The following is a 27479-nucleotide window of genomic DNA, read 5'->3' on the forward strand; positions in this document are numbered from 1 at the left end:
TTTATACAATTTTCTCTTGTTGCATATATGATAATATATATATATATATCTGTTTAGCATTCTCTTGCTTTTTGTATCATATGTATCTATTTCCATACGTTGGTTACGTATGGGGTTGTTTATTTTTATTTTTATTTTTGCATATATATTCATCTAGTTGTGTATATGGGCACATTATATATATATATATATATATATATATATATATATATATATATATATATATATATATATATATATATATATGTTACATGTTGACATGTGTATGTATTAGTTTTGCTAGTTTATATATATATATGCATGTTTGTTTGTGTTTTTTATGTTGTTATTTTTAATTTTAATTTTAATTTTATCTTTTTATTTTTACTTTTATTTTTATATTCTAATTTATTTATTTTTGCACCTTTTTAAAGTTTATTTCTTATTATTAATTGGTAGTATTATATGGTATAAACTATGTATAGGTTTTAGTTTTGTTCTTATATAGGTAATATATTTTTCTACTATATATTTATATTTGTACATATACTAACTCTTACCATTTGCTTCCTTTTTGTAGTTTATTGTCTTGTCCTATTTATTTTCTTTGTTATCTCTCTTGGTGCTTTCACTTTGTGTCTTGGTGGGTTTAGTCTCTCCCCCGTGTTTGGTTATTTTTATTTTACTTCTTTTGACTTGCGTTGGGGCATGTGCAGTCCCTCTCTTCCATGTCTTCTTTAATTAGTGACCTTATGCCAAATCTGCATCTTACATTGTTTGACACCTCTTGCTCTCTCTTCCTGATGATGGATCACGTAGTGTGATTCAGAACGTTGATGAAAAATCTCTACACAATCTATTCCAGAAACTTAGCATTATACTTTAAAAAATTTTAAAATATCAAATAAACTTAGAAGTATTGTAATCATGCAATTTATACTATCTATATTATTATTATGTATAATTTCTAGTGTAAAATATATTAATTTATTTTCTTCACATTTTTCATATCAAATTCCATTATTCATCATAAAAAAAAAGAAGCAAGACAAGGGGGAAAAAGTAAAAGAATAAAATAAAAGTATTTGAAAATAGCTCTTAAACTATTGGAGCTAGTAGCATTGGTCATACTTTCCATTATGCTGTGCAGACTGACAAGATAGTTTTGTGGCTTAAAAAATGAATCATAAACATTGTTTATATAGAGATTTTCAAATTGTTTTTGAATGTTTATACAATTCAAATTTACTTTGAAATTCTTAAACTTTTGTTTTAGTTGAGATTCTAAACTTTTGTAAAGGACTACATTTTGTCCAACTTGATTGCATTAAACTGAATTCATTTTTCTCTCAATTTCTTCTAAGTTTTTCTAGAGAAACAGCCCTTCCAATATACTCTGCTTTTATAGAGAAAGTGTAATCAGAATTTTCTTGGAACTATATACAACTAAAAATAAAATCAAGTGAAAAATAAGTGAAAAAATATTAATTGAATGTAAACTTTAATTATCCAAGCTATTTCACTTAGGAAAACTTAAAAGCTAACAAATTCAAACTTTTTAGAAGCACCCTAATGAATATCATTATGATTGTAATCACCTAACTACCTGGTAGTGTATGTTTTATGACAGAGACAAAACAAAATAAAATATCAGAAATATTCTATTCTCTCTTCAACAAAAATTGATTTTTCGTGTCATACAGTGACTATGTTTAAAATTTGAAACTCCTTCCTTTGCTCTTAACAAATCATTTAGCAATTTGTTACTATACTAATGAAAAAGTATGTGGTTAGGTTTGAAAGGAAACTACTTTTGGGTTCCAACTCTCAACGGTTATATTACTAATCCAGAAAAGGGCCAAATCATAAATATCAGTTACCAATATTGCAGATATTATCCTTACAAGTCAAGTACACTATAAGAGATGCATTCTTGACCTTGTATAATCCAAGATTCCTAGAAAAAGAGATAAAGCATAACCAGAATTATATCACAAGCATTGAACACAGCAACCATAATCCATAAACAGGTCTATTGAAAAATATAGATTAAGGTGATTAACTTCGTGATAAAAGGATTATTAACAAGGTATTTCCTCGCAATTCTTAGGTAGGAGGGACATTACAGCGATGGAGATGGAGAAAGTAAATTCGTTGCAAAATACAGTAGAAAAAGTGAAACAAATCGTCGAAGGGAAGATCCCATATGGTGTTGATGTGCGTATGATGATTTATACTGAAATCTATGGAAGAACCCATCATGTGTCTTCGCAGGGATTCCAATCTGAATATGAGAAAGCCTTAAAAGATCATCTCAAGTCAACATTTCTGCCCGCATTGAGGAAGAAAGAAGATGAGTTGATTTTGACTGAAGTTGTAAAGCAATGGGAAAATTACAAACATATGGTTTCAATTCTATCCCGAATGCTGACTCTTCTTTATAATGGCGAGTATACTGAAAGATGGGATTTAAATCCCAACGAACTTGCTCAGAGATGCTTCCATGAAATAGTTAACAACGAAGTTTTGTCGGTTATGTTGGTTCAAATTAATAAAATACGTGAGGTTGAGAGCATTCATGATGGGACTGTATTGAAGAATGTTGCAAGCATGATATTGGATTTCGGGATGGTCCAGTATAAAGATTTAGAACCGGGCATTTTTGAAGATGCCTCCGCATACTATTTCAAAAAGGCTGCTTCATGGGTATGTGAGTATTCATGTCAAGACTACTTGTTGAATGTTGTTAAGTACTTGAGGTTGGAGAAAGAGACAATTGCAATGCATTGTTTGCATCAGAGTAGCCAAAATAGATATCTAGAAATAATACAAAATGTACTTCTTGCTAAGTATGAATGTCAACTTTTGAAGGAAGAGTCAGATTGTCATCCATTGTTGAGAAATGGCAAGATGGATGATCTTTCAGAGATGTTTAAGTTGTTTTGTGGACTAGATAAAGGCATTCAGCTCCTGGCCAAAATATTCAGAGTACACCATGTTACCAGGCATGGTATTTCATTTGTTAAACATCAAGGGCAAATGGTGGCAGAAGCAATAAAAGAAAGTAATGAGAAAGAAGTTATTGCAAGTGAAAAAGATCAATTTGCGCGAAGCGCTCTCCAATTAGATGAGAACTTCTTGCGATGTGTGGAGGAGAATTTTATGAATCACTACAATTTCAAAAATGCAATCATGGCAGGTTTCCAGAGTCTTTGCAGTGAAAAAGTTGCAGGAAACAGCATTTGGGAATTGTTGGTCACATATTGTGACAGTATTTTGACAAATATAAAAATTACATATCCAGAGGTTATAGATGCCCTCAACAATGTTGCAGAGATCTTTCCCTGCCTCTGTGATAAAGACTTGGTTGCAGATTTTTATAGGAAGAAGCTAGCAGATAGACTTCTTTCCTATAGAAGTTTAAATTCTGATTGTGAAAAACACATGATACTTAAGTTGAAGGCTGATTGTGGAAGACAATTTACTTCTAAAATGGAGGGCATGCTTAGTGATTGGACATTGTCAATGAAACCCCAATCAGATTATGATGAATATCTGGGGCAGAATCCTCTTCGTCCATATGCCGGAATAGAATTCTCTGCGGCAGTTTTGACATCTGGATTTTGGCCAAGCTATAAGTCTCCTGATTCACTTGTCCTTCCTGTTGAAATGGCGAGACATTTAGAGTCATTCAAAGAGTTCTATAACAGAGGAAATATGAACAGAAAGCTAACATGGAAATATTCTCTCGGAACATGCATTATTGTTGGAAGATTCGACCGAGGTGAAATTCTAATACATGGAACCCCTTGTCATGCATGTGCATTATTGTTGTTCAATGAAACAGAGAGGTTAAGTTTTTCACAAGTCAAATCCCAGTTGAATTTGGAAGTTGAAGATGCAGTTGAATTGCTGAAATCCCTCGCATGCTCAAAGTACAAAATTCTAAGAAAATTACCAGATACCCAATCTGTGGTATCAACAGACTGTTATGAATTCAATGCAAGATTCTTTTGTAATGAGAGGATGATCAGACTTCAAGCGGCCACAGACAATGTAAAAGAAGATGTTGAGAAGAATGTGTTTCAAGCTAGACGTCATATAAGTGATGCTTCCATTGTAAGAACTATGAAGAGCAGAAATGTATTATCTCATAAGGAATTAGTGATGCAATGCATTGAACAGGTTAAAGACTGGTTCAGGCCCGATATGAAAGAAATTAAACGAAGAATTGAAAATCTGATAGATAGGGAGTTCTTAGAGAGAGATTAAGAAAATCGTGACATGTACAATTACCTGTCTTGAAATTGGTTCAGAGAAAGAGGTCAATTACATATTTCAAGATTCTGACTCATTACAAATTGTTTTAGCACTGAACATTATAAGCATAATCAGTTTTGAGTATTTTTCACTGAATTGTGGATCTTATATTGTTCATTAATATTCTGCCTTCACTTTTTCATAAGGCTATCAAATCATAACCTAGGATATCTCATGAATATAAATTACTTGTTACTTTCATTTAGCCAAAATAGGGTATAGCAGTATTTATTAAAATCATTGTGTAGAACATATCAAAAGATATAAATTTTTATTTCAATTGTAAAAATTAAAGAATGTAACTTTTTTCTAAAAAAATAAATTGTTGAAATGATCTATACATAAAAACCCAATGACCAATAATTGATGCAAATAAATTGTAAGGTTGTGCGAAATGATTAGCAAGTAAATAATATCAAAAGAATCATCAATTCTCTGAAACGGTTACTTATATAGCGTATTTTGAATCAATAATTGGTATCAGCATTTCAAAATCTGTATTTGCTTAATCCGGATCCATAAAAATTCGTTTATCAATCAAGTCTAAGTGCATCTGCAAGTCATCATGAGGGGAAGAGAAGCATTATGCGAGTATTATTATATCATCAACGATGCATGTACATTGTCAAGCAGATATGCAATGTGAGTCTGCTATTTTCTCACATAAATTTGGGCTGTACATTTTTGTTTGTAAATCTCTGGACATTGAGTTATTGTAGAAGCTTCATACTTGTTGAGTGGACTTGGCCTTATCATTACCTGAGAGCTATTATTTGACTACTCCTAAAAAGTGATATACGATTGATACCAACAAACCTTGATTATATTTTACAGAAGAAACAACCGCTTCCATGGCCACAGACCTTCAAGGACTCCGATTCTATTTAGTTTGATGGATTCCTCAATCATGCCAAAATATGTTTATTTGAATCTAAACACATCCAAATTATTTGACTGTTTCTTGTTGTAATCAAATGTTTTGTTCAAGTTTTGTGACTTTCTTGCAACTCTTTGACTTCGTTGACAAATTGTAGATTCTAAATATATAATACTTTGTGATTTTGAAAAAACTATTTAAGAAAAGAATCTACCACGAAAGAAATATTGACCAAGAATAAACTAATATATCAATTCAATCATTATATCTTCTTGATATTGTTCATATTTGGACAACATACCATTGCTTAATCTATAATCTACAATATATCATAAATAAACTATCCCATTTCTATAATATGTATAATTGATGAAACAATGGATACAAATTAGGCATCCTACTTTCATAACAAGATATTCAATGGTCTAGTAATTATGAAGAACCTATCTATAAGTATTAAATAACTTGTTACTTGATGTATACGTAGTGCACAAATGTTGTTAACAAATCATAGTTCAAGTATCCCATTAAAGGAAAGGTGGTGAAGAGTATCTAAGGAACTATTTTGAATGCTAAAAGCAATACAATAAGAAGTACTAAGTGACTTTTATGGAGTACTTGTACTTCAAAGAGATCACAAGGATAATATACCTATAAATGATCATTTCATGATAGAATTTGTAAGAACCAATAAATAAATATATACTATTAAGCCACTTATGTGGTGGATTTACATTGATACCTTAAGTGAAAGTCTTGCTTCATTATCTATGTAGTTTTTGCTTCTTTTTGATATGATAGTGTTGATTCATACAATGACAAAGATTTATGCATTCTATCAGAGTCTACAAATTATGACAGTAATCTCTCTTGTTTTGCAGTATACGGTGATAGTGAATAATCCCTTTTTGCCTTTGTTGAGTGTATGTGACAAAATCTACTAGGATATAATCTAAGATATATGGATGGTTTAGTAGATTTTATCAATTCTTGGAAAGGTGATTGTTGGTAAGTAGGTTTAAATGTTAGGAGTTATTGATATTGTTGATTGATGGACATAACACAATTTATTTTAGGTAGTTTCCTTTGAGGGTTTATGGAATGGTTGTTGGCAAGTTAACAAATATGAATGCATGGATGTTGTCATTTATGTAAACACTATCAGATGGTAAGGTCACATGGACCTAAGTATAGTTTTGGTTTTGGATGAACATGAGAGTTTCCTAAGTACAATTCAAGAATATTGTCGACTGGGGTATCACTTTAGTAGGTTTAAATGTTAGGAGTTATTGGTATTGTTGATTGATGGACATAACACTAGGGATTGTAGGTAGTTTCATTGTTGGCAAGTTAACAAATATGAATGCATGGATGTTGTCATTTATGGAAACACTATCAGAAGGTAAGGTCACATGGACCTAAGTATAGTTTTGGTTTTGGATGTTCACATGAAATTTTCCTAAGTACAATTCAAGAATATTGTCGACTGGGGTATCATTTTAGTCAGTAAGATTCACAGGATAAGCATTAATGACCACAATAATGATATCATAGAGTTTGTATATGATGTAATTGTGTTCATTGAAGTTAACGTTGGAAATAGAAGAGGAGTAACTAAGAGGGAAAGGGTGAATCAATTACTACAAAAATAAATCCCAGATCCCTTAGATGTCAGAACAAAACAACAATCTCAGAAAACTAAACTCTGTTGATGCTTGGTAAACAAAGAAATGTTGTAACTTGGTAAACATTGTATATGCTCGGTAATCACTTAACATGCAAATCTTAAAATGTTATCTGTGATTACTTATTACTTTAACTTAGTTGCAAACATAGAAAATAAATAGCATGAACACATTTGACACCAAGATTTAACGTGGAAACTCAATTTGGGAAAAATCACCAATTGCAACTAGTTACTATTTTCACTCTTCTAAAGTGAGCCCTATTAGGAGCCAACTTCATTAAAGGTTACAAAACACACTATTAGGTGTGACCCTATTAGAGGATTTAATCACCTTGTTAGGAGTGGCCTTGTTAGAGGTCTTTAAAAAATTCAATAGAACTACCACCTTGTTATAAGATTTACAAATAGTTGTTAAGCCAACTTTGTTAAGAGATTTAGATCAGTGCTACAATGGTTAGAGAGTAACAATGACATGACTTGATTTGGATGTAACTAAATTGCTAATTACAGATTTCAATTCTGGCTTGTTCTTGATCCTTCCTAATTGAATGTATTCTTTCAACTTCACAAAGATATTTTGCTTATCCTTCTAATTCGCTTCCTCTTTGCATCATTAGATCTTCAAAATCTTCCATGCATTCTCTCTCTCTCTCTCACACACACACACATAAATTCTCAACTTGACCTTTTATTTATATCTTTCATATTATCAAGTCGGCTCAAATACAACTTAGAATAATTAATATTCATCTTCTCAATCAGCTAGAACTATCAAATAAATCAATTTAACTTAATATGCCAAAATAAGAAAATCTTTTGTTAGCCGACCCTGCTTGGTAGACACTAACTCAGAAATGATTTTCCTGTGTTAACCAACTAAAACTTGGCCAACACTACATACTAGTTCCTTTGGTAACCGAGTGAGCTCGGTTAACACTGGTTCCATCCAACATTTCCTTCATTAACTGAGTGAGCTCAATTAACACTCATCTTCCACAAACTTTACTTTGATGCCCAAGTGAACTCGATAGACACTACCTTATAAACTAGGCAAACTCTCAATTGTTTGGTAGCCACAGAAAACTGTCTTTAATGCCCGAGTGAGCTTAGCATACACTGACTAGTAATGATATGACAGTTTGTGTAACATCAAAGACAATATACAATTAACCAATTGTATTCAACCATCTCCCTCACTAATACATTAGGGGTAAATTTGTGATGTCAATTGGCAAAGACGGGCAAATGTAATATGTTTTTGGCTTCTTCTTTTTTTAATTATAACCCGATAACGTCACAATTGCGATGTTAACGAGTTGCAACGTTAACGAGATATAAGGAAAAAAAAAAAAGGCACGTTGGTCATTTTTAGAATCCATCTCTAGAGTGCATAAGGGTTTCAGAAGGTTGGTTTCCTTTTTCTCTTTTCTTCTATGGATTCAACAGCCAGGGCTTATGATGTGGGTCATGGGATGTTTGTTAATGGTTGCTGGGATCTTTTACAGGAGGACCAATGGATTTTCAAGGGGCATTTCCAAGCATAGAGGAGTTGAAAGGTAAGGGTGTTTCTCATTAGGCAGTATTTAAAAACCTATGAATCATTTGTAACAATTGTATAGCTATGAGAGTGATACTCCTATTTTGTTTATAGATTCACACATTCAAATTTCAAAATAAATATCCACACATTCTTAGTTTCTAAATTGAACATCTGATTGCCATGGAAGCAAAAACAAGTTTACAGGATATAGGACACTATTCATATAGGTGGAGGTGAACTATTATCAATCATAAATTAGGGAAAGACATCCAGAGTTAATACTGGCAGTGAGTGTTATGTTGGTCTAGGGCATTCTGGTGCAACCCAAATTTACATAAAAATATAGTTCAAACTAGTCTAATCAAACAAAAACAAATACTAACTAATCTTATATGTCTCAAAGGGTAGAGCAAGTCCTTATCCAAGTACATTTCCCAATCTGCAAGGAAAACATGCATTTGTAATCTATGGTAGGTGTATTCACAGTGTTAGTTTAGAGTCCCAAGTTTGACTTCTCTATCAAAATTTTTTGGACCAATCATACTTTCGTGTGAGGGCATTTATTGCCACATATGCAATCTTCTCTTTTCCCAGCATGATTGCATTACTGTTGATAGTGCATTAAATCCCACAAAGCATTCATATTAGTGAGAAAAATTAGGATCAAATTTGGGTCGCTAATGCTAGATAGGTCCCTTATTTAGCCCAAATATCTTATTAAGTTTTACCTAAAACTTCAAACTTTCCTTGTCATTGCCACTCCAGGCAAGTTTGCATATTGGAGTCTGTATGAATATTAAAATGGTGAGTTTCTTTGCCACAGAAAAACTAACATCAAATTTGAGTCCAACAAAGGGAAATAGTGCAGATCCAATGATTTTGCGCGGAATGCAATCAATGTCAATAGTAAAACTCAATAGGCAATTTTTTAGATAGTTTAAAAAATTAGAGGAGCATTTGACACTAATTTTACTTAAATGGTGATGCTCAGACCAAAAATGGTAGCTGTCTCGATTACGAAACCTTAAAATCATAAACAGCTTTCTAATCCTCACAAATTGTAGAAACCTAAGCTGAAAAACCTCATTTCATTACTACGAATATTTCCTCCATTTTGCTCATGCCCAGATTCAGAGCCAATACTTGTCATCTGAAGAACACCATGAAAGGGTCAGCCCACAACATAAATTTCAAAGAATTAATAACTTTAGATTTTTGCAATTCGATATTTGTTTCTTATTTGATGTGTATACTTTTTAGCATTAAGGTTTCAGATCACACTCTATGATTCTCTTACATTCTGTGATTCTCTTTCATTCTGATAATAGATCACAGAGTGTGATAAAACAATGTTGATGATAAATAATATACACAATCTCTACAATTTCTTACAATCATTTTAGTCTTCTTGGTAGAACCAAAGTGAACTGAACTGAAGACCTCAAACTTACAAAGTTTATCCAAACACCAAACACTAGAGGCAAGTGATAGTGATGGACCTGTTCATTAGTGAGACAGATGACCCCCTTACGCTACGTGGCCCTTGAGCGCCTAGAGTGGAATATTGTCCTACATTGTATACTAATGACCTTTTGATGGTAAAATAGGGCATGAGCTAAATGACAAAAGCATCATGTCTTCAAGTGATGCTTTTGGGATTGCAATGATTATTGAGTATAACATAAAATCATCAGGTAATTGAACAAAATGGGTGAGGTACAATTTTAATACAATGCAAATGCAAAGTTCAATACAATACATCAACATTGAGAATAAATAGGACAAAGTGATGAATGCCTTAAAGGCTTAAGGTATAAAGTTGTTAGAATAGAAAAGGGCATAGGTCCAAAGAACCAAAACTATTGAAAGGGTCAGTGTAGTAAACAAACACCTAATCCTCTATGAAATTTTTTTAATATGGTCATTGAGACTCTGTGGTGCATGATTTTTCAAATGCTTCATTCTCCTTTGCAACATATGGTTGCTTGATCTACTGAACATGATCCTAACCCATGTTATAATGCAATGAGAAACATTATAATGAAGATGATACAATTGATTCATTTCTTCACTAGTGAAGGTTACTCTTCCTCAAATGAGTAAAAGGAGAAGGACAATCAAGAAAGATTTCATGGTTGTAGTAGTTTCTCAAGTTAACATTAATTACAACCTTAAGAGAAAGGGTGAGTCTAGAAAGCCAAATAGCTTATTTATGAAATAACAAATCCAAAGAAGATTGTATGTATACAAAAAACCATTGATAAGAGTGAAAGCATCAAATACATCAAGAATAAGTCATACTACTATTTTCATACAAAATGCTTGAAATTATGAAGATTGACGTTGGATTGTTTCTTAGACCGAAAGCATCAAATACATCAAGAATAAGTCATACTACTATTTGCATACAAAATGCTTGAAATTACAAAGATTGATGTTGGATTGTTTCTTAGACCATTGACAATGGTAAAAACATCAATATATCAATTATAAGTTTGTGTTCAAAATTATATTCCTTTTGATATGACTCAAGTATAGTAAACTGCTTGAAATGATGAAAAGTTCATGAACATAGGGATAAGAGGATTTTTTTATCTTTGTAATAAGAAAAATCAAAACAAGAAGCATGAATATGAAATTGAACTAGACAAAATAAATAAAGCGGATGAAGATTTACATGAAATTATTTAGGTGCATTTAGATGATTATAGTAGAATTTTTTGACGTGACTACATCAGTTTTAGTATTCCTTAATAATCTGCGAAATTTTTGATTTGGGAAAGGATAATTAGGATTGACTTTAAGCAAAGCTCTTGGTGAAAACATAAAATTGCTTCTATTTTTTGAAATAGTAAGCAAGCAATTAAGGACACTCATAAAAATATTTTATGAACAATTGATTATGTCGAAGGCGTACAAGAGGCGTGCAAGACGATCAAAGTCATCGTGATTATTGAATTTTAATTTAAAATCTGTTCATTCGTAATGCTATTAAAACAAATATCTGATATATGGGAAAAATATTATTCAACAATACCAGATAGATGAGATAGATGTGTCTACATTAATCACTTAAAAAATGCAAAGACTTTGACTTTGCAGACGATTCTGTCTTCGGTTTATCAGCTGAATTAAAAAGTCCATCTTGTATCAAAGACAACTGGCTATTAATAGGTAATATTTTTATGGTTCTAGTGTAGTTCCTTCATACCATAAGTTTTTTCTCCTGTTAAAGGGGCTTATTTTTCATCTCATTGAATATCCCTTCTATATATAAAGTTTCAGTGACTGTGAGAAGATAGTTTCAACAGTATAAACGGAAGTAGAAAAGAAGAAAACACTATATGTTGGCAAACATCCAATTGGACTTCATAAGTTTGTAGAAATTTTTGAAAAGCATTGTATGAATAAGGTTGTAGATGATTTTGAAAGGGAGTGCAGAATAAGCGAACGAGGAGAAGGGGAAGCTAAGATTGTTGCCATTTTTGGGATGGGTGGGCTTAGCAAGACAGTTCTCTACAAAGAATTCTTCAACAGAAAGCGTTCTAAATACAGTCAATCCTATTTTTTATTTGATGTTCAAGATTCCTCTATGAAATGCAATGTGCCCTCTTTACAAATGAAGCTTCTCAGTGATATCTTTGATGAAGATCATCTCAGATTTTCAAGCATAGAGGATGGCAAAAGTTGTCTCAGCGATCGTATCCAAAGGAGCAAAATTTTAAACTTGTTGATTATTCTGGATGATGTTGATCACGTGACAGGATGCTTCATAGATGTCAGCATAAACTATAGCCCAATCTATCTCAAATAGGTCATAAACAAGAAAGTTTAATGCAATTTTTGTGCCCTATTTTAATTGGAGGCTAAACAAGAAGCACCAATTATTTTTGTTCTCAGCTGCAAATTGATAATAGATATCCCTGTACATACGATTCATATTAGGATGCTAATTCAAAACACACATCCACAAAAGGTACCAACATCTACACTATAGGTAAAATCACCTCTAGCCTTTGTAGAAGGCTCAGCACCAACAGAATCCCAAAAGCCAACAGGATCCAGAAGACCAACACAAATATTTTCAATGTTATCATTGACGACATCGTAACATTTTTGTAGTTTTGCAATATGAAGATTCATATACACTCTAAGGCCCAAGAAAATATAAAATGGTGATGATGACCTTGAATATCATGAAAAACATGATGATATGGTTTTTATCACATTCGACTCTCTTTGACCAAATATGCACAATGTTGCCTAGTTGGTCCTAAAGTATAAATCCATGCCAACTTTGGCTTAAAAATATTGTTTTCCATTACATCATTGGTCTAAATTATCAATGTAATTTATTATACTTATTATGCCCTGCTAGGAACTTAATTAGTTTTGGCCTTCAATCTAAGCTTGAGGTGTTCTTGCATGATACTCCCGAAGAGAAGAAGTCTAAAGTCCTCTTACAGAAAAATTGATCCAAATCAATACATTTCTTCCTAATTTCTTCCTCTAGCATCCATGTGGCTTCCAAGTTTTATAGTCTGATCCATTATCAATTATTTTTTCCCATTGCACCTTATGCCTTATCATTTTGGATTCTCTAGTATCCACAATAGCTTTAATCTATTTTTCCTTTTTCAATGGTAATTTAAACACCTAGTCTTCGTCATTTAGAGTTGAATATGTTTGTTTAACACCTTCATCCATAAAATCTTTGAACATGGTCAAATCTTAGATATTAAATATAGGAGAAAGACCTATATAAGGTGGTTACAACAACTTGTAAAAAATTTCTCCATACTTTCCCAAGATCCTGTAGGAACCTCTAATTCGTTTGATTGGATGTAGATTCCTGACACCTTTTATATGTAGTCTCATAAGATATAGGTGTTTAGGCTTTCTCAATCCAATTCATGGTAATTGAAAACCTCCAAATTGATTTCTTAAAAACCACTAATTTTCATAAAAAGAATATAGTATATTGTTTTATTCCTTTTTTTGACTCAATTTATTTTACACATTTATCTGGAATTATGGTACTACTAGCTTCCAATTCCCCTTGGAAGAAGTTTTGTTAAAGTTCCTAATGGTCTTGACATTGTTTATCACCGCACTTATTATTTTTCTTTATAATACCTCTATTTATTGTGTTGAGACCAACATCCCCCTTAGTAGTCATCATAGAACCAAAACCAATTGCGACATGTATGCAAAATGTGGAAATATAGACGAGGCACATGAACTCTTTGAACAAATTCATCTAAGAAACATGGTATCATGGAATGCCATGATTGCATGATATGTACAAAATGGATTTTTTGAAAAGGCTTTAGAAACTTTCAAGCAAATACTATTGCTAATGATTTATTGCTGCTCTATTTTGGTATTTGATGATTGTCCATGCTTAAACATTTAATGTCATTATGGTTATATGAATGGATTCTTTGCCTTAGAACACTATCATCTTCAAAATCCTATATGAAATCTATATGACCATTTCATATTTTCAATATGCCCTATGGATGTCCCTATCTAACTATTTATCTTTTAATTGCATATAATAACTAATTTATGTGCTTTTTCATGACTATGTTCAACTCATATAATTGTGATCTCTCTAGCACTATGATGTCATTTAATATGTCTTGCTAAAGTTTGTAAATTTTGTTCCTTTTGCCATGTCATGTAATATGTCTTTCCTTATCGCTTATATGTTTTGAAATTGTTGTTAGGCCTTGTAGCTTGTATAATTTGATTGCTAGAGATCCTCTACAGCTAAGCAAGAAGGCCATTGCACGAGTTATAGCCATGTGCCTGGGTATGAAAATTGTATTTTTTTAATCTAATGTATATTTTAACTAGACTTTTAGCTTATATGTTTTGAAATTTCTTTTAGTGGCTTAATGTTGTAAGGTCTCTTGAAATAAGACCTTCAAGCGGTTGGTCAAAGTTTTACAAATAATCTTATCCACAAATTTTCCTAGAGCAATTGACTGAATGTTATAAAAGGTGATTGGGTTAAATGTCTTAGGAATAAAGTCAAAGAAAGTATTTTTAAAATATTAAAGTATTTAGCTAGGTCTAAGAATATTTGTGTACTTTTGACAGTTTTTCTTAGTTTGTGAAAGTTGTAGACCAAAGTTTTCATAGCCCAATTTTTGCTTCCTACAAAGAACAATCATGTCAGATAATATAAGTGAAGAACAAAATAGGGAGACAATCGCTAGATTGTGGTCTAACTTGAAAAGAAAAGGTGATGAAAAATGTTATTGTCCTTGCAAAATTTGTAAGGGCTTAAACTATAGAAGACTGCTAATCAAAACAGTTAAGAGACATTGTAGGGAGAATGGTCACATTGAAGGGGGGCATGACTATCATCCACTGGTAAGTTGTTCATTATATCATTTTAACAATTTATATACATATGAAATCACTTGATGATGAGTTTATTATCATGGTTTATTTATGTTAATCAATTTTATATAGGTTGATCTCCCCAGGGAAGTACATGATATGAACCACAACAATCCGAAGAATATGGTTTTCAAAGTGGAGGAACATGGAGGTGCGAATATCCAAGGTGAAGATAATGATCCCATGGAAGATGACGATCATGCATTAGAAAACACAATTGAAGATGATGGTATAAATACATTGACCCATGACACATTTAGTCCAAGTGTATCTGATCATGATGATGATGATAGCTTCGATGTACCTCTACTTGACAAGGCATACGAGTCGCTATACAAAGACTCCCAAACAACTCTTCTCTCTGCTACATTGTTGTTGTTGAACTTGAAGGTTATGAATGGTTTATCCAACATAATAATGTCACGTATGTTAAGGTATGTCATATATGTCTTTATAGTTAACAAAGGGTGAATAATGTACCACTAATATTGTTTATATTAACAATTTATATTTTTTGTTGTAGATTGATAGGCGAGTTTCTGTTACCACCATCAAATATTCTACCTCACTCATATCGAGAATTATCTGTTGTTATGAAAGATATTAGAATGGAGTATGAAGCAATACATGCTTGTCCCAATGATAATATTATATATTATAAAGAACATGAATTTGCAACACAATGCCTTGTATGTCATACGAGTAGATATCGAACAAATCAACTAACAAACAAGGTGCCTCAAAAGGTTCTTTGTTACATCCCCATTATTCCATAGATGCGACAATTATTCAGGTGTAGTAGCTTGGCTAAATTTATGGATTATCATGCATGCAATAGAAGTCGAGATGACATTATTCGAATCCCTATGGATGGTTTAGCATTTATGCACATAGAGGAAAAGTGGCAACACTTCAAAGAAGAACCTCGTAATCTCAGGCTTTAATTGGCAGTGGATGGTGTCAATCCATTTGGAGAGATGAGATTTGTTTACTCGGTGTGGCCTATTTTTTTTATCAACAATAACATTCCTCTGTGGATGTCAATAAAGAGGGAGCACATTATGTTGGCAATGATTGTTCCAGGTATCTTATCATTTGATAGTTATTAATTTACATGTACTTACAAATCTTGCAGTAAAATGGTCACAATAATTATGTAATGTTATTATTGATTCAAGTAGGTAAATATCAAGTAAAAGATATGAATGTATATATTGAGCCTCTTATCGACAAGTTGGTGGAGTTATGGAATGATGTCACTATGTATGACGTGTCTAGACCAATAGTACAAAGACAATTTCAATTCCATGCAATACTTGCATGGACAATACATGTTGCCCCAGGGCTAACACATTTTTGTGGTATGTTATAGTGAATTCAAGTTGTGCACGATAATTCTAATTATAAAAATGAACATATTTAATAATCCAATTATATCATTATCTTGTAGGTCTTCAAACAAAGGGAAAATTTGCAAGTCCAGTTTGTGGTCCAAAGATGAAATCTCGTCATTCAAAAAGTTTAGGAAAGTAGGTGTTTGATGAGTGTAGACACTTCCTCCATAGGAATCATAAGTATCAAAGTACGAAAAAATATCTTTTCAATAGAAAGAAGAGACTACATCAAAGCCACGAAGAATGACACCTCGCCTATGGAAGTTGAAATATAATAGAATTAATCATTGAGGTAATGTTGTTCTACCTAATGGTTTATGTTTGTAATTTATATATTTCTATTGTGATTTTTGTTTACTAATTGTGTAATTGATGATTGTGAAGGTCGTCAAGGTAGTACTGACAACCTTCCAAAGGGACTAAAAAGCTATCCCAGACAATTTAGTAGGTTGCCCTACTACGAGCACTTACAGATTGTGCATGTGTTTGATACTATGCATATTGGAAAGAATATAACAGAGACATTGTGAAAAATATTGGATGGAAGGCGTGACAAAGAAAAAATTGTCAAAATTTGTAATGACATTCATGAATCCAATCATGCATTGAAGAATTTCATTCACTCAAATAGCAACAAAGATTAGATTAATATAAGTGCCCTTCCTTGGTTATTAACGGAGCAACAAAGTGATGCCATAAAAGAAGTCATACAAAAAATTTGATTTCCCACAGGATTTGCTGCCAACATAAACAATCTCATATCAAAAAAAAGTGAATTTGGGCCAGGGCTCAAAATGATGATTGGCATACTTTCATCAAGGTAAGTTATGTTCTTTTGTATTTACAATATATTCATAAATTGTGTGTACTATTCGTTATGTTATGTTAGAAAACAATGAAATGATTGGTTTATAATTACTGCAGTACGTGCTTCCTCTATCTCTCCCAGAGCACTTCAACAATAACATTAAACAAGTGATATATGATCTTGGAAAATACATGAGGTAAGCAGTAATATCTGTTCAATTTGTTGTATATATTTATTATATTCATGATTTTTCTTTCTTGATATGTAATCTATTGTATATTATTTTGTAAAGTCTCGTATCTATATACTTTTTGTGACTTGAATCTCTTAATGTAGGTGGTTGTCATCTAAAGAAATCCATAAAGAAGATATAAACTATTGGAAGAGAAGAATTCCTCATTTATTGTGTGAAATGCAAAAGTGTCTACCTCCAACTTTTTTCAATGCATAGGAACACTACCTCATACACCTAGTTGAGGAGATTGAATTGTGTGGACCTGTATAGACTAGGTGTGGATGGTTGAGAGGCACTTGAAATATTTGAAGGCTTTGGTTCAACAAAGAGCACATCTTAAGGGTTCTATGGTAGAGGGATATATGGTATACCAGACTATGGTGTACATTACTAAATATCTTCCTAAGTTTGCATCAAATATCCATGTAGATCGCATTTGGGATCTCAAGCCTTTTAAAAAATTAGAAGGAGAGTGCTTGATGGGGAAAGGTACATTGAGGAAAGTGAGGGGTAATAAATTATAATATGTGATTGTAATAAATTATTTCTTAATCTTCAAAATAAATCAGTTGTAAGTTGTCTATTTTTTTTGGACAGGTGCTCGAGAGTGGGATGCACTACATTTGTATATTGCAAACAATCTTGATTGGATGACGGTATGGATTGAACGATGTCAACATTATGGTCCCACATTAGCATGGGAAGGTGTATCTTCATTGGTTAAAGAAGCTCATCATAATGGAGATTCCAATGTTACGCAAAGGGAAATAGATTTAGCATGTGGTTCAAGAGATTTCCAGGTACATAAAAATTTATTAATCACCCGTATGTTTATCAACTCACGATACAATAATTTTGACATGTTTCACATATTATTGCAAGTTAAACACCACAAGGCTATGTTCTGTAATGGTCAAAAATTTTGCGTCAAAGTGTTGGATGACACGAAGAAAACTTGTGATTCAGGAATAACCGCAGTCTTTCAAGTGACTAATATTTCATCTAGAAATGACTTACATCCTCAAGAGTCTAAAAATTGATACTATGACATTTTGGATGATATACTTGAGTGTGACTTTAGTTCCTTCAATTTAGTACTCTTTGTTGTCAAATGGTACAGGCTACAACTTAATCCAAATGATCCTAATAGAACTGTTATTGAACATGATAATGGATTTACAATGGTTAATACAAAGTCATTTGAGCCAGTTGGGGATGACCCCTATGTTCTTCCAAGCCAATGTGAGCAGGTATTTTACTCAGAGGTTCCACATAAACTAGGTTGGTCATTTCTTGTTAGACATGAACCAAGAGGAAGGCTAATAAAGTATAATGCGATGGAAGAAGAAGATATCAAAGAAGTAGAAGATGATGTAGATGGTGATCATGATCGACGATTATTGGATGATGTTCCTAACATAAATTTTCATGAAGAAGAAGATGATGATGATGACGATGATGTTGCTACTGATGATGATGATGAAGATGATGTTGATGTTGATGATGATGATGACGACGACAATGACGATGATGATGATGATGATGATGGCGATGATGATAATGATGATGACGATGATGATGATGAAAAGGAGGAGGATGATGATGATGATGATGATGACATTGATGATGATGATGAAATTTAGAGGTATGCCATCAATCCTTAATCTATTTGATATTCATTTCTTGATAGAAATATATTTGTCTTTTATGGTTACATAGTTTATTCATTATCTATTTAAAAGCTACAAGTAACAACTAAAACTAGAATAATGCTAATCTAAATTAATTAAATAAAACTATTTAAAACACATATTGATGTGTGAATGTATTGAGCCTTATTTTCTTTCAGGTCAAAAGCATTTGTAAATGTTTAGTTTAGAAAAGGGAATTCATTAAATATATATAAAAGGGAGTTGTACCTAGAATAAAATTCATAGGGAAAACATAATATAAGTGCTTACCCAATTTTTTGGTTAATAATTCTACCTCTATAGGTGATGCAGAGACCCTAGGTGGACTTGCAATCATTCATAACAAGAGGGACTTCCATAGTGTTCTCACAACACCAACCAAGCATCTTCATAAGATCCCTCTCCTTGATCCAAGCCAACTCCATAATCTATCAAAGTGCACACCAAATTCTTATGCCACCTTAGGTTCTACTTCTTTGGAATAATCCCATGAATGTCCCTCAATCCATCCAATGGATTCATCCAAGCAATCTAATCAACAAACTATCAAATGCTCACAATGCCTCAATAGGCACCAAACTTGACTTCACCTTAACTAGGTGTTTCCTCCACCTCCACACACATCAAAAAACTTCAAATAGCATGTCCCCAAGGTGACTAAACCCTCAACTCATCAGTTGATACAAAAACCCAGTTTTAGCCCTTCACTAGGCCTACTTCCCTAGTAGGCTTATAATGTGAGCTTGATTTAAGTGTTATATTGTGTACCTTTTAATGTTTTTAATTTTTATGTGATGCTTATGATGGATGTGATTATGATTATGATGTGATTATGCTCAGGATAATTGAATTACATTTGCAGGAAACTGAACCCCTTTCAGGAGCATCTCGCACAGTCTCATGGATCGACAGGTATAAGTCAATACTCCTTATAGATAGTCTATTTAATACACTTATCAATAGTAAGATTGATGTCTTCTAAGATCTCTCCCATTTGCAGGTACTAGTGAATAGGTATTTGTCAGAAGTGTCTTCCTCGAGCAAGGGAAATATAGGAATAGAGGAGGAAAGTGAGACATGTAGTTTATCTAGAACAGGGAGATTAACTAGAGGTCAAAGGACTAGAAGGAAATTCAATAAATGCATGAAATTTTTCCTTGCTCAAGGGGGGTCATGTTCTTATGATGATGAGATGAAAGGCGACATTGAGGTACCCTTGAGGTACCAACATCTACAAAAACATTGGGTACCAAAGGAACTTCCTCCAATAAACACTAATTTTTGTGTTAACGAGAGGATATATCACATAGCACCATCATCATTACATGGTTTGGGCCTATTTTCTATGGACAGCATAAAGGTGTCTTACAACAAAGTTTCTAAATTGATGGAGTATGTTGGACCATGTTATGATTACAAAAGTTGGATGCATATTGTTCAATATAAAAAAAGTATGCGTAGGTATGCCCTCTCAGCAAATTATATACAATAGCAAGACAATAATCAAAGTAAAAGTGTGGCTATATACATTGATGGAGGGCCAAAAGCAACAGGGAATATTGTGGGTTTTATAAATAGTACATGACCTGGGTCAACTATAAAGCAACCCAATTGCATATTTGAGGCCCGCGAGGGAAATCGTGTATTCATCTGTGCGATAAAATTAATACATGTAGGGGAAGAGCTTCTTATTGATTACAATTTGAACCGCATAGATACAAATGAGGCTACTATCATGGGGGTGGTACATACTATTAAACCAGTTTCTAATCAATGACTCCAACATACCATTTAGTCAATAAATTTTTGGCTAATATTTTTATACTTGATCTTTGACACAGGGGCACAATATGGAGCAACCACTCAGAGGAGATGTTGGCGATGTTCTTGGCTCATCTACACATGAGTAGGTAAAACTCATTGTAATTGTGCAAACTAGATAGAAGCAAAATGTTATTTTTTTAATGTTGTTTTCTTGATTGTTTTGGAGTAATTTTGATAATACTAATACTATTGTTATCACAGAGGGCCAATGGTCAGAGGGAGGGAAAGGAACCTGCAGTCTGTGATCAGTAGCCCCCCCTGAGGAGGACCCTTTCTATATTGATTTAGTAGAGATCGATGACCCGGTCGGTTCAATTAAAAAGGTGCTAAAGAAAATTGGAAGAGAAATTATACGTTTGGCAACCATAAAGCCTACTACTCAGGAAATAAAAGATAGGGGATCTGAATTGTTGCACACCTCTGAAACCTTAAAAGTAAGTATTAATGAAATTTTTAATTATAACAAGAGTTAAATAATGGTTTTTATATTATGCTCTTTTATGGCATTAATTAAAATATGGATGTGTTGTCTTTACAAAAAAATTTGTGTGATTTCAAGCCTTGTTCCCATGATGAGGGTGTTGTAGGTGGTTCGGGTATATCGCATGTTCCACTCCCCACTTGTGTTTTCCACTAAATATATATTGGAATAATCATAATCTTGTCCATGCTAGTCCACGCGTTCTATATTTATGCATGCTTTAACAATTTTATTCTTTAGCTTCAAATCAATTGTATCCTATGATGATGTCGCCTCCATCCAAGACAACCACAAATCTCTTTTCGACTGCTGAGTTGACAACATGTAGCTTACAGGCATCGACTGTTGCACCATCTACTAGTACACAAATCCCTCTTTTTCTCTCTTATGACAGCAACAAATAGGTTTTTTTTTACAACATTTTAACATCAATTATCATTTGTTCTTTTATACTTTGTGACAAGGACTTATGAAACTTTTTACAATAGGAGCTACAGCATCATTTCTTGGATGTTCCTATGTTCCTAGTATGAGAATGGTGAAGGATATCATATTGATCGTTAGCGACGATGAAGGCATTCCATTAAAAGTAGCCAAAGTTCCAGGTACTTTAAAGTTATTATTATTCTATAGTGATATAATAGTAATTTAGTTTTTTATCACTCTTGATCAACTAATGATCCCATGATTTTTTTGTTGGGAATGATGTCTTTTGGAGAAAACTTGGTGATGAGTGTTTGTGAATATTCGGGCCCACCCTACATACCTGGTGGAACATCATATCCTAACTAAAACCCTAAACCACTATTTTGATTTTATATCATTGCTAGAATAGTTTTCCTTTTCATCCATTTCTTGAACTTTATTAAAGGTAGCTTCACTTCATTTATGAGTCTAACATGTTTTTTTTTTACTTAAAAGGTGGAATAACCAAGACAAACCATTGAAGGATGATCTTATAGAGAGCAAGACCCAACTCTTTGGACCTTGTGCATTCGAGAGAAACAAGCTCCTTGAAAAAGCTTGTTTATGTTTGAAGTATATTAGGGACCAGTACAAAAAAAATTTACGGGATAACCCCAGGTATGAGCGTCCGCCCTATGTTCCTGAGGCTAAGTGTTAGGCTTTGATTTTGGATGGAAAGTATAAAGCTGACAAGAAAAATAATATTACACCAGTAGAGAGTACAACAAGGTATGTGATACTGTTGAGAATGTAATTATGTACTAATTAACCTCTATATTTCTACTATCTAACATATTTCAAACTTTTCATAGATTGCCTGACACATCAAAGGCAACAAAGGCAAGACTAGAAAAGCACGGGACACACAAGCTCGGCTTCTAATATTGTGGATGTTTCTATGGAGGATAGTTGTTTGATCTCCATGTCATGGGCCCAGAGTTCACTCCCCAGTAATCCAAAATCACTAAGACCTTTTCTAGGTTCAAGATGGTTTCCATTTGTGTATAACTCATGCAAACTTATCCCTAATAGTTCTTTGTGTGATACTAGAGAAGTGGCCCACCAAAGTTCGTGCATCTTGATCAAGTTGTAAGCCACCCAACTGATTGAATCTCTTTTGAGTCATTATCACCTCCACTCTTTTGACAATAAAGTTAGTGATAAAATGCACAAGAGAATCATAATTATTTGTTGTCATGACTGGTTGCAACCAAGTCACATTTATCTCTACTGCATGCAATATTTTCTGTACCCATGGATTGTTAATTTCATTTTCAGCACACTGCATTTTAGATGACTCATAGCTTATTATGGAAATAGTATCCAAAATTGGTTGAAGAAGGGGTGTTATGCTGCTAGCTAACTACTTTAGACCTGCCTTTAATACTTATTTGAAAACATTGTTTGTTTCTACAAGCTCAGACAAACGTGACTTGCCTTTTCCCCTATCAGCTACTACAGTAAATCCCTATGACCAATATAACTGACATTTATTATTTTATATATTTAATATTATATATCAAAATTGTGAAGTATAGATTTCAAAATCAAATAGAAAAATAAAACCTCAACAATAAAATTTTAACTTTCAAGTGACTTGTGTAATATGCATCTCAAATAGAAGTAAAATAACCAGTAAAGACAATGGGTACTCTATTGGTTAAATAAAAAACAAAAATTTATGAAATGATGTGTTGGTATCCACCCAAATGAAGCTCATGAATGAGATTAGAAAGAAACAAGAGATCACTCACCTCTACACAATACTCTTCAATTTCATGTATGTGCTTCAGTACATGCTCACGGCTAATGTCCAGATTATTTAAAGAAGTTGCAATTTTTGTGCCTATCTTAGATATCCCTGCATCCCCTAAAAATAGTTTGCTACCCAGGTTTGGTTCTCTTGTATTTCTCTGTAAAGTCTCCATAAATTTTTTGTTCAACAAATTAATAGCAACATTCAAAATTGCAAATACAAATGAAACATTAGAAGTAGACATAGCCCTTCTGCAACAACTTTGCAGTACATAAAATACATCATCTACCATTGAAATGGTGAGGCCATCAAGAATAATTTCATGAATCTTAATAGCTTTCCTCACATTCTCTACTATGAAAAACTCTTCAAGGATAACATAATATCCTATCAAGTCCTTTGCAGCTTGATTGAATGCCCCGCTTCTAACTGCATTTGATGGCTTGAGGACTCAATTGAGCTTCAATAGATCCAACTTCCATCAACTTGGTTATCATAAATGAAAACATTTCCTCCAAGTAAATATCAATCTCTATAGAATTTGGCTCTTCTTGAGCTTCTACTACTGATATCAAACTTTCATCCTGTAAATTGATCTCTAATGCTAACCTTGCTAGATTTCTATAATCAATGTACTTCTTCAAAATCACAACACTTCTTGAATTACATTCTTCCTGCAATCCCTAGATCGCATGTACAACTCCATCTTCACAACAAAGATTCCTCAAAATCCCATCATTCCCTTCAATAGTGAGAAATATATGCTTAAAAAGATTTTTTAAACAACCAACAATGTTATCCTGGGTCTACGCCCCTATTTACGCCATGGACTATTCTGATGTTTCCATTAAACCTTCAAATTCTAATCTCGACCTTAAAGAAACATCTTTTGTTAGGTACAAAACATATGACTACGACCCTTCTTCCTACAGACCCAGAGGAGGGAAAAGCTTGATAAATCTCAGAATGGAAGGGTGGTCCCTCTCTTCAGTAGCAGAGGAAATTATTTTTCTAACTATACCCTCCAATTTTTTCTTAGATGCTAGAAGATGGTTAGTCTGTTCAGTTGTAGTCGCCCTACCTTTTGAACCCATGACATTAGAAGCAACATAATTATCATCAAGTTTCATGAATGTCTATGCACATTTGGTAGCAACCTCATAGTCCTTAGATTTAAGTGCCTATTTAACCCCATCAATACAATTTCCCCTTTCCACAATGTCATTAATTCTTGTTAAAGTTGATTGAACTTGTGATTGTGCAAGATCTAGCTTTCTCACCTTGCCACTAACATGATCAACAAGATTAGAAGTAGAACATACACTTAGTAGCATTTGGTTTGAATTAACCTTCACAATCTCCAGTACTTCAGAAGATTTATGGAGTCCACTTAATTTCAAAATTTATGAAGATTTATTGAGACAAGGAACCATTTCAACATTGAAATATTCTAGTATAATTGGTTAAGTAAAATAGCTGAGTGACAAAAAGATTGCAATCAGTTGCAGATGTATTTGATCCATGGTTTGATCAAAGGTGTTGTAACAAGGAGGAAATGACCAGTTTAGTAGTTGTGTTGTAATACAATAATTACATATTGTAAGAAGAACTATCATTTCTATATTTGTTTGTTGTATTCTGTTCATAGTAGACAGAAACTCCAAGTGTCACATTGTAATGTCCCTGATGCAATTAAATAACTTTATAATATAATTAAATATTATGGCCCCGACATTTAATTGAAATATATTTTGGGTCCTATTGCTTTTTAGGCTACTATTTTATTTTGGTTGTATCAACACATCTTGTAAATCTTTGGGATGTTTTCTAGTGCCATTTATAAGGCCATGCTTGCCATAGTTGTAGGTTGCAAATTTGTTATTTTTCTTTGTATGTGTATATTCTTGTTGGAGTTCAAATGTTTTCCATTTTGGAGTTGAATGATCCTCCCTACTTTGCATATGCACTTTTGGTAGAACTAACTCCTCACCATATTTTGCTTGCTCTTAGTCTAAGATTATTGTAATCTTAAGTGTTCCTAATATAGGAAGAAATTATCTAATAAATTTCTTATATAAGGATTGAAATCTCCTCCTCGTTTTGCGTAGGTTGGAAAGTGGAGTTGAAAATTGGTGCTTTAATTTGTAATGCTCTGCACTAAATATGCTAAAGTTTCCTTCGTCTTTGAGGGGACGAAAGTTCACATACACAATTTTGGTATGATGAAACATGAATCAATGAGGACGATTATCTACCAATCTCCAAATTTTATTCACTTCTTACTTTTGTTGGCATAGAACTTCCCACTCTGTCCCTTGATTTTCTTATTTTTGGCCACGAGAAGTATATTTTAGGATTACAAAAAGTGATGAAATAATAGTTTTTCAAAATAATATATCATGTTTTATTGATTGTCTATGTGGTTTCATTGATAGATTGTAAGCATACAATTCATAACAAGCATAATAGACAATGTCATCACTAATGTAGGATATCGGTGATTATTCTGTTATAATTTTAAATTTATAGAATTACAATATTGTCTAGGGCTATTTGTAGACATTTGAGAGAAAAATTTGGGTAAATGAAGTTGAGAATATCATACTTTAGTTTTCAGAATCATTTGTAGTATAGATGACCCATGAGTTATCTAGATTGATGGACAAAAGTGACTGATAACTAAAAAATGAACTGAGCTGGTTCTAGTAGTGATAGGTTTTAATAAATTATAAAAACATTATATACAAGTATGAAAACCATATATTTATCCACTCTAATAAATTCTAGCTAATAGTAAAACCTAGTATGCAAAGTCCTTATTTCATCAAATTATCAGCAGGAGGTGATCCTACAAATGAAATATTGGTAGAGGCTTGACATCAGCTACACATGGCAATGCTAGACAAAAGGAATGATTCAAAATGAACAATGAAAGAAGGTAGATGATGAAACTAAAAATATTTCATTTTTACAATACCAATAGTCAAAGTATGATTGTTTCCTACTTCTGAATTTCTTTTTCCAAGTTGTGCATTTTTTTCACAAATTATTGTTCCATTACTAGTACTTGTAGAAAAGAAAGCATTAAGAATAATTTTGAAACCTTTATCCTTTTACAAAGTGGGCTACTTCAAAACTACAAGAAGGCTTCTAACGATATGATTTTGTTCATATTTCTCTGTTTGAATTCATAGAATTGTGGAATTCATATTTGCTTTTGGAAGAGACGATTAGGGTTTCCCATTCTCATCCTCTCTTAGTAGATGGTTGAAATCTACAACCAATTAAGTCATTTTATTGCTTTTTGGTGAAACAAAGAATAATGTTCTCCTGCTAGCAAATACATTCATTTTTTGGTGAATTTTTCAAATGCCCAATCCAATCTCCAAATATTTTTTTTTGTTTTACTTTTTTCTTATCGCAATTGCGATGTCTACCTCTAGCATTGCGATGGGGTTTCTGTAGAGGCAACGCCAACTTCCATCGCAATTGCTAGGGTGTCCGTCTCAATTGCAATGATAGCCTCGAGCATTGCCATGGAATGTCTTTGCAATTGCGACGATAGACAATAGAATTGCAATAGGGTTGTTGTCGCTACAACGCCAAATGTCATCACCATTCTAGTGGTGGGCATCGCAATTGCAACGTCAAGGACAAGAATTGTGACGGGGTTGGTGTCACAATAAAGCGGCTACATAGTGACAGATTGGCATCATAATTGTGATGGTGATGGAGAGATGTCATAATTTGCAACTAAAAAACAATGATGTCTATTACTGTCATAGTGGCGACACATTGCTGTCGCAATTGTGACACATAGCCATCGCAAATCAATGCCAAATGTATTAGTGCCTCTTTGGCATTGATGGAAAGAATAAAGTAAGGAACATATCCTTAGTTTCATTTTGATTCGCATCCATGAGAACTCCCTCTATCAGTGTGAACTATGTCTGCCTTTAGTTTCTCCCTCTATCAAAAAACTTATGTCTACTAGAACTTCTGCCAAGT

The 27479-nt window shown here is 33.0% G+C and overlaps 2 pseudogenes; one reads left to right on the forward strand and one right to left on the reverse strand.

Annotated features, from left to right (window-relative positions):
- The first annotated feature begins 2109 nt into the window (after window positions 1–2109).
- LOC149577591 (cullin-1 pseudogene) lies at window positions 2110–4251 on the forward strand (annotated as a pseudogene).
- An 18360-nt stretch (window positions 4252–22611) lies between these two features.
- LOC149577592 (conserved oligomeric Golgi complex subunit 4-like) overlaps window positions 22612–27479 on the reverse strand; it is an 88467-nt pseudogene continuing 83599 nt past the window's right edge.

This window comes from Cupressus sempervirens, chromosome 1, assembly GCF_028749045.1.
Source record: "Cupressus sempervirens isolate cs-2001-9-10 chromosome 1, ASM2874904v1, whole genome shotgun sequence".
Classification (NCBI taxonomy): domain Eukaryota; kingdom Viridiplantae; phylum Streptophyta; class Pinopsida; order Cupressales; family Cupressaceae; genus Cupressus; species Cupressus sempervirens.